This window comes from Nicotiana tabacum, chromosome 1 (genome assembly GCF_000715075.1).
Source record: "Nicotiana tabacum cultivar K326 chromosome 1, ASM71507v2, whole genome shotgun sequence".
Taxonomy (NCBI): domain Eukaryota; kingdom Viridiplantae; phylum Streptophyta; class Magnoliopsida; order Solanales; family Solanaceae; genus Nicotiana; species Nicotiana tabacum.
Window position 1 is genome coordinate 115,149,346 of NC_134080.1, and position 7,620 is coordinate 115,156,965.

The following is a 7,620-nucleotide window of genomic DNA, read 5'->3' on the forward strand; positions in this document are numbered from 1 at the left end:
GATGGGTCTAAGAGAATGGAAAGTACTAATGAGGAGACACAAGTTAAACGTAGTGGTTGATAAAATGAGGAGGATCATTCTTTGGTTTAAAACATAACTATGGAAAAACCACAAAAGAAAAGACGATCTTGCCAATAAATTCAACAAGGTTAGGAGAAAAAGATACGTACATAAAGACTTAGTTTTAATCACAACAAAAACCAGAACAGAAAAAGACATGAAGATTATATTGGTGAAAGAAAGTAACAAATGAAGAAAAATCTAAGCATGAATTTTCCGAATGTTCATTTTTTACTACTGTATCCTCATTAATTGTCTTACCCTGTCGATTTAGCCGGTCCTAAACCGATTCTAGAGTCTGCCAATCTTCTGTATGTAATTCATGAGATAATATATATACATATGAGGCTTAGGAGTCCTAACTAAACTACAGAACTGGGACACCAAGTAATCAACTATCCTAAATACAATAGGCTACATATAGTTCCAAGTATAGTAGGATTTTACAAAGTTCCCATGTGTTGAAATCAAATGACTTCTCTACAAAGTTCAATGAACCACTTCAAGAAGCATACATACCTGAAGTTCCTTCTATAGTGTCGTCAAGTCAAAACGATCGAATATGCCTTGAAGGGGTGGAACAACTGGAACAAATTGCTAGAATTTAACAATTTCAATGTTGAAATAATGGCAGAAAATAATATGGACATAATGAACCCGGATTCGCGTTAAATTAATGTTTTACCCATGGGGTTTGGGACGGGGTTTTGGGTTGGTTTTTGGATCCCAATTCTTTTATATGGAAATATAGGTATCCATAGCTTCGTATTCTCATCTATAACGTATATTTGAACAGAGTGGACTCGTTTGGAGGCTCAGAGGAAAGGCAAGGTCGCGTCCGGGAGTGACTCTTCGGCTTCGGATTCAGTCAAGTTGAGACTTACTAAACCCTTTAATTAAGTAGTGTTATGTGTTGGTAAATGTATTTAAGGGGCGAAATGGGGAATATGGGGTCCCATACTCGTGAGGCGACGAGCACTTGTGCGGGTACCGGTGTATCTTTTTGGGTAATTCAAATAAGAAAGTAGTATAATTGTGACAGAGATTATGTGTTTAGCCTTCGGGCATGAGAATGGTGGATATATCCATTTAAGTTGGTATAATTAATGCTGCTTATTTTGGCCATGAGTGTCATGATTGACTGAGTACTTATGTTTGTTGACTGAGTTGCATTCCTCACTCCACATCTTGTCTGATTTATGGAAAATGGCACTTAAATATATTGACTTGCTATTTTGCATTTGCATGATGGACGCATATCCATTCATTCTTAAATGATATTGCTAGCATATGACTGGTAAATGGCAAGATGGATTTTAAATATGGTACATGGCTACGGAATGATGATGATATTCAGGAGGCGGCCCTTTAAGTAAATCAACTGCTTTAGGCCTCATATTTGTGAGGTCACATTTTTTGTTACACCTAATAGGCTATGTATAAGTTTTTAAAAAGTTTGTGAAGTAAAAAAGTTTGATTTCTTTCTTTAAGAAATATAGAGAAGAAGGATTTACAATTACTATGATTTCTGCCAAGAAAATTGTACTTGAAATGAATATCGAACCCGAATTCTGTGAGAAACGTGTGATATATAGGAAGCAACAATTTGATAAGAATGTTGATAATAAAATTTCAAAATCTTTCGAAGAGTCCTTTGGAGTTGATTACTTTATACATAGTATACAAATCTATTTTTTTCACTTCAAAATAAATTTGAACAATCCGAAGCATATGAAAATATTTTTGGTTTTATATTTAGTAAAAATTAAGATCACTAGATGATTAAAATTTGAAAAAATATTGCCTTAACCTTGAATGTTCCTTAATACATAATAATTTATTCGATATTGATAGTTTAGATTTATTTTCGGAATTAAAAGTATTAAGGAAAATAGTACAATTAGAAGATAACAGTTTAATTGATACACTCGGTCAATATAAAGATTTGATTCTTGTTCCAATGCCTATATTGCTTATGGAATAATGTTAATAACTCTTATTACTGTCGCTTCAGCGGAAAGAAGTTTTTAAAATTAAAATTGATAAAATCTTACTTAAGATCAATAACGTCTCTAGAAAGGTTAAATGAATTAGCTATATTGTCAATTAAAAAATATTTATTAGGAGTTATTGACTATAAGAAAGTTAGTAATAACTTTGTATCTAAGAAATACTAGAAAAATAGACTTCAAATAAATAAATAATTTTTTTTTTTAAAGTTAAGGCCCCTCGTTAAGTTTGGTTTTAGGTCAGAAAACTCTTTGGGCCGCCTCTGCAACTCGATGTGATCTAGGAGATCTGGTATCCGGATGGGTATATGGACCTCATGAGTCACCCATGGGTCACGTGAAACCTATTGCAGGAGCGTGTGTATATCGGTGCATATTGCCTTTGCATTACATGCATTCTCTACATTTCATATTATTTATGTTGATTTGACTTGATTCATGACATATGTGTGACAAATGACTAAAAGATGAAATCTTTAGTCTTACCTTGACATAAATGAAGCAACGGCAAAATCTTTTCTCTTGGAATGGACTTCTTTATAAGTGAGTTGTGATTGGAGTGGATCGTAAGAATGGTTTTAGCGTTCATACCTTCTTTATTTGTTGGAATACATATAAAAAAAAATGTGGATTTGAACTAACAAAGAAGGAAAAGGAGTATCTGAAGTACCAACCCTCGTCATCACTATAGTTTAGGGTCAGTCAACAATCCTGCTGGTTACACGTGCTTACCGTACTCACTCTACACTTACTGCACGTTTTGTGTGCGGGTACTCATGATCCGGGTACGAGTTGAGTATATTTCTTGGAGCTGATTTGGGGTATTTCGTGAAGTTCCAGGGTATGCTGGCTGATGAGTGGAGTCCAATACGCTTTTGATGTTTTTTTTTTGGACAAAAACTACTTTTATACTGCTTAAAAAAAAGTTACATAAATGAGTAAAACGTAGTACTATACTGCGAACTACGTTAACGGAAATTAGTCCGTTAAAATAAAACGCAGTACCATACTGCATTTTACTTAAAAAATTTTTTTTTTGTAATTTGCAGTACCGTACTGCGTTTTACTTCAATTTTTTTTGTAATTCGCAGTATAATACTGCGTTTTAAGCAGTTCACAGTATTATACTGCGTTTTACTCTGGTTTTTGGCCCACCAATAATGAACTGACATAACAATAATTCAATACATAAAACGTAGTATTGTACTGTGTTTCACATTCGGACTTGCCTTATTTAAAGGCGTTTCAATTTTATGAAAATTCATTCAATCTTCAAACTTACGTTCATACTTCTCTCTTCTTCTTATCAATCATTTTTTTATAATGTCTGAAGTGGCAAAAATAAGGGTTTCACTATATTGGGGGGGGTGAGGTTGTGTTGGAGAATAACTCTGTGAGGTATAGCTCATCTCCACAATGTCATGTTAAATTGCCGCTTACTATGGAGTACGATAAATTGGTATCGTTGTTACGTAAAAAAATGAATGAGAGGTGGCATTCGGTTAACCTTAAAATAACCGGTAGATTTCCGTATTCAGTGATTCCGCAAGGGTTTGCTTATTATTCTGAGTTTAACATCGAGGATGATGAAACTCTTAGAGATTTTTTGCGGATTCCGGATGAATACAGGGAATTTATTGTAATAAAATTATTGGAAATGTACGTCAAGGTGGAAGACGTTCCCAATAATGAGGGCGTGCATAGTAAGGATAACCCCCAGTCATCGGGTGGTTATTCTGGAGCAATTTTTGCCGGACAGATTGCTGATGAAAGAGCTTGCCTTGATTTAAACTTGTCACCACCAGCGAATGAGCAACTGCAAAAATTTTCGACTTTATATAATCAACAAGACGACTGGTAAACTTTAATTCTGTGGGTGCTTTAGCGATGTTTATTTTATGTTTTAATTGGATTTGTATTAACACTCATATTTTTCATAGGGGGTACCGTCCGGATACGAATTTTACAAGTTATGACCCCGCCCCTGGTTGGAATATGTATATTTTTGGAGTATTGGACCACGGTGGTCAATCCGGGAGTCATCACCAACAAGCAAATATCCATCATGAAACGTCAAGACAGTACGACTTGTAAGTAAAGTGATATAGCTATATATAAAGTATTGATCTAGTTGGGTATATTATCATTTTGTTATTTTTGTGCAGTGAAAACGAGATTCTTGAAGCTCCTAACCTCACACAGTTGCCCATAGACGACGTATTTACTCGTGATTTGGCAGATGCACAGAGTCAGGAAGATGATAGTGATTATGACAACAATGAGGATGAGTTTGAGGATGACACACCCTTCCATGATGAGGGTGATGATGAGGAGGAAGTGAATGTTGAACCTGAGCTAACGAGGGAGCATGTTTCTCCACCTCCCGCTAGACCAAGAGTGTACGAGTCCCACGTGCCATTTTATGAGCGGAATATTCCCTACCTTGATAATTTGCCAAGCATGCCGAACGTGGATGCCCTCACAAGGTATGATGATGAATTTCGGTCAGCGATGTGGGATGAGTCTAGACCAGCTATTCTGACAAAGGGCATGTATTTCCCTAATAAAGCTCGCTTAATTAGGGCTGTAAAAATCTACAGTATAAGAGAGTGTCGTGAGATGACAGTAAGTGAGTTAACTACGGAAAAATACAAGGTTGTATGCCGTAGAGACTTTATGGGTTGTCACTGGATGTTGCGTGCCACCAAGAAGAAATCAGGTTTGTGGAAAGTGGGTAAATTTATTAGCGAGCACAGATGTGAAATGGACACATACAATGAGAATCACTTCAACTTGGATGTGGACTTGATTTCTCTTGTCTTGATTCCATATTTGGAAGTGTCTATTAGGTTCAAGATTAAAGAGTGTATTACAGCCGTCCACCAGGAGTATGGTTGTACTATAACCAAAAGAAAGGCATATCTCGGTAGCAAACGTGCCTTTGAACTTATTTATGGCGACTGGGATAAGTCTTTTTCAAATCTGCCCAGGTACATGGCTGCACTGCAACACTTTAACCCATGACTGTTGTTGAATGGAGGCGTGAGCGGAGTCCGGACAGACCCGAATATATTTTCAACTATGTGTTCTGGTCATTTAAACCAACAATTGATGGTTTTGTGCATTGTCGTCCTGTTATTTCCATAGACGATACTCATGTCTATGGAAAGTAAGATATTAAGCTTTTGATTGCAGTTGCAGTAGATGCCAACGGGCAAATATTTCCACTAGCTTTTGTCATATGTACCAACGAAAGTGAAGAGACATGGACGCTTTTTTTGAACCACTTGAAGCAGCACGTTGTCAAACAGCGTTCAGGTATTTGTCTAATATCAGATCGGCATGGTGGTATTTTAAGTTCTGTACGTCACTTGCCTGAATGGCAGGAACCATATGCATACCACTGTTACTGTGTGCGTCACCTGAAGGCCAATTTCCAGAAGAAATATCCTGACAAGGCATTGCATGACTTAATATGGATGGCTGCAATTGGGCACCAGCAGTGCAAATTCACGAGGCGCATGGAAGCAATCCGGCAATTAGAACCACGAGCCTATACTTGGTTGATGGGGCATGAGCTTCACATGTGGACATTACATGCTGATGGCGGAAGACAATGGGGAGCCCTCACTACAAACGTGTCGGAGTCATTCAACGGCTTGTTGAAGTCTGCCCGTGGACTGCCTGTCACTGCTATGGTCCGCATGACATTCAAATAGAGTGCGGAGAGGTTTGTTGAAAGGCATGCAGCTGCATCAGCATTGATGGACAGGGGTGTTCAATTTATGCCAATACGCATGAGAAGATTTGAAAGGTCCAGGAGGCGAGCACAGTGGCATTCATTTATTCAGTACGATCATGAACGGGGTATTTTTGAAGTTAAGACCGCTATCCGCGGACACCGTGGGAATAATCTACAGACGGTGAATGAAAATAGAAGGTTATGTTCATGTGGGAAATGGACCATCTACCATATGCCGTGCGCACATGCGTTGAAGTGCTTTCAACAAGTTGGATATGGGGCAACAAACTATATTGATAGGCAATACAGTGTTGTTGCATATGTAGACACGTATAGTGAGAAGTTGTAACCATTAGGTGCTGAGCATTGTTGGCCGCCGGAACCTTTTAAGATGGTATGTAACAAGGACTATTTGCGCAAGCTGCAAGTGCAAAAGAGAACGCGTATACGGAACCAAATGGATATTGATGACACCGTTTATGCGCGTAAATGTGGCATATGCTCGCAAACAGGACACGACCATCGTAAATGTCCTTCAGGTGGTGTGCGTGGCGGTAGTAATCCGGCTCCTGGTGCAAGTTCGTCGAATGTACCCAACTATCAAGGATACCCCTAGTCTTTTATTTTGGTTTTTTTTTGTAATACATGTTTGTACTTGTGTATGTTGCAATATATATCAAATAAAATTATGTTCCACAATTTGGAATAAGTGAAGAAAAAGTTGTTTAATTGTAAGAAAATGTAAATAAAACATTACTACAGCACAAACACAAACATAACAGGACAACATAATAAAAATACATGTAATATGAAAAATACACTAAACACATACATGTCAATGTTTAGTCCCGGTTGCCATTTATTCTCCGCTCCAACCACTTAAATCGTTCTTCCATTCGTTCTTTTACTTCTTCTACCTCTTTCAGTTTCGCCTTCACCTCCGCAAGTTCTCGTTTATATTTTTCTTTTCGTTCCTTTTGTGTTTCACAATCCCATTGTGCTTTCCATTTTTCTCCTCTCACCTCCTTCAGTTTCGCCCTCATTTCTACAATAATTCTATCGGTTTCTCTTTGTGTTTCCCGTTGGCATAAACACATATTATGAAGAAACTGCAGTTGTTCTCTGTAGCATTCCTGATAACATGGTTCATCAACCCATTCCTCAAATCACAAATAGGTTCGCCGGGAACCTTGTATAACTGGTTCATACAGCACCAGTAGTGGCGTCCAACTTCACCACCGTCCCAACAATTTTGCATCGAGCATTCTTTTCCACAGTTGCACTTTGGTGGACGAAGAGGTTGAGCCATTTAATGAAATATTTGCTTTTAGTAAAAAAAAATCTTACTTTTAATGAAATATTTGCTTTTACTAATTTTTGAGCACACAAAATAACTACAATGATGCCGTTATTTATAGCAGAAAAATTTAATACATAAAGCGTGATATAGTACTGCGTTTTATGGAGTTGTCTTGTCGTTCTGAAAAAGATGAAAACCATGTGAAAAAAGCTGGTTTATTACAGAAAAATTTAATACATAAAGTGTGGTATAGTACTATGTTTTATGGAGTTGTCTTGTCGTTCTGAAAAAGATGAAAACCATGTGAAAAAAGCTGGTTTATTGCAGAAAAATTTAATACATAAAGCGTGGTATAGTACTGTGTTTTATGGAGTTGTCTTGTCGTTCTGAAAAAGATGAAAACCATGTGAAAAAAGCTGGTTTATTGCAGAAAAATTTAATACATAAAGCGTGGTATAGTACTGTGTTTTATGGAGTTGTCTTGTCGTTCTGAAAAAGATGAAAACCAT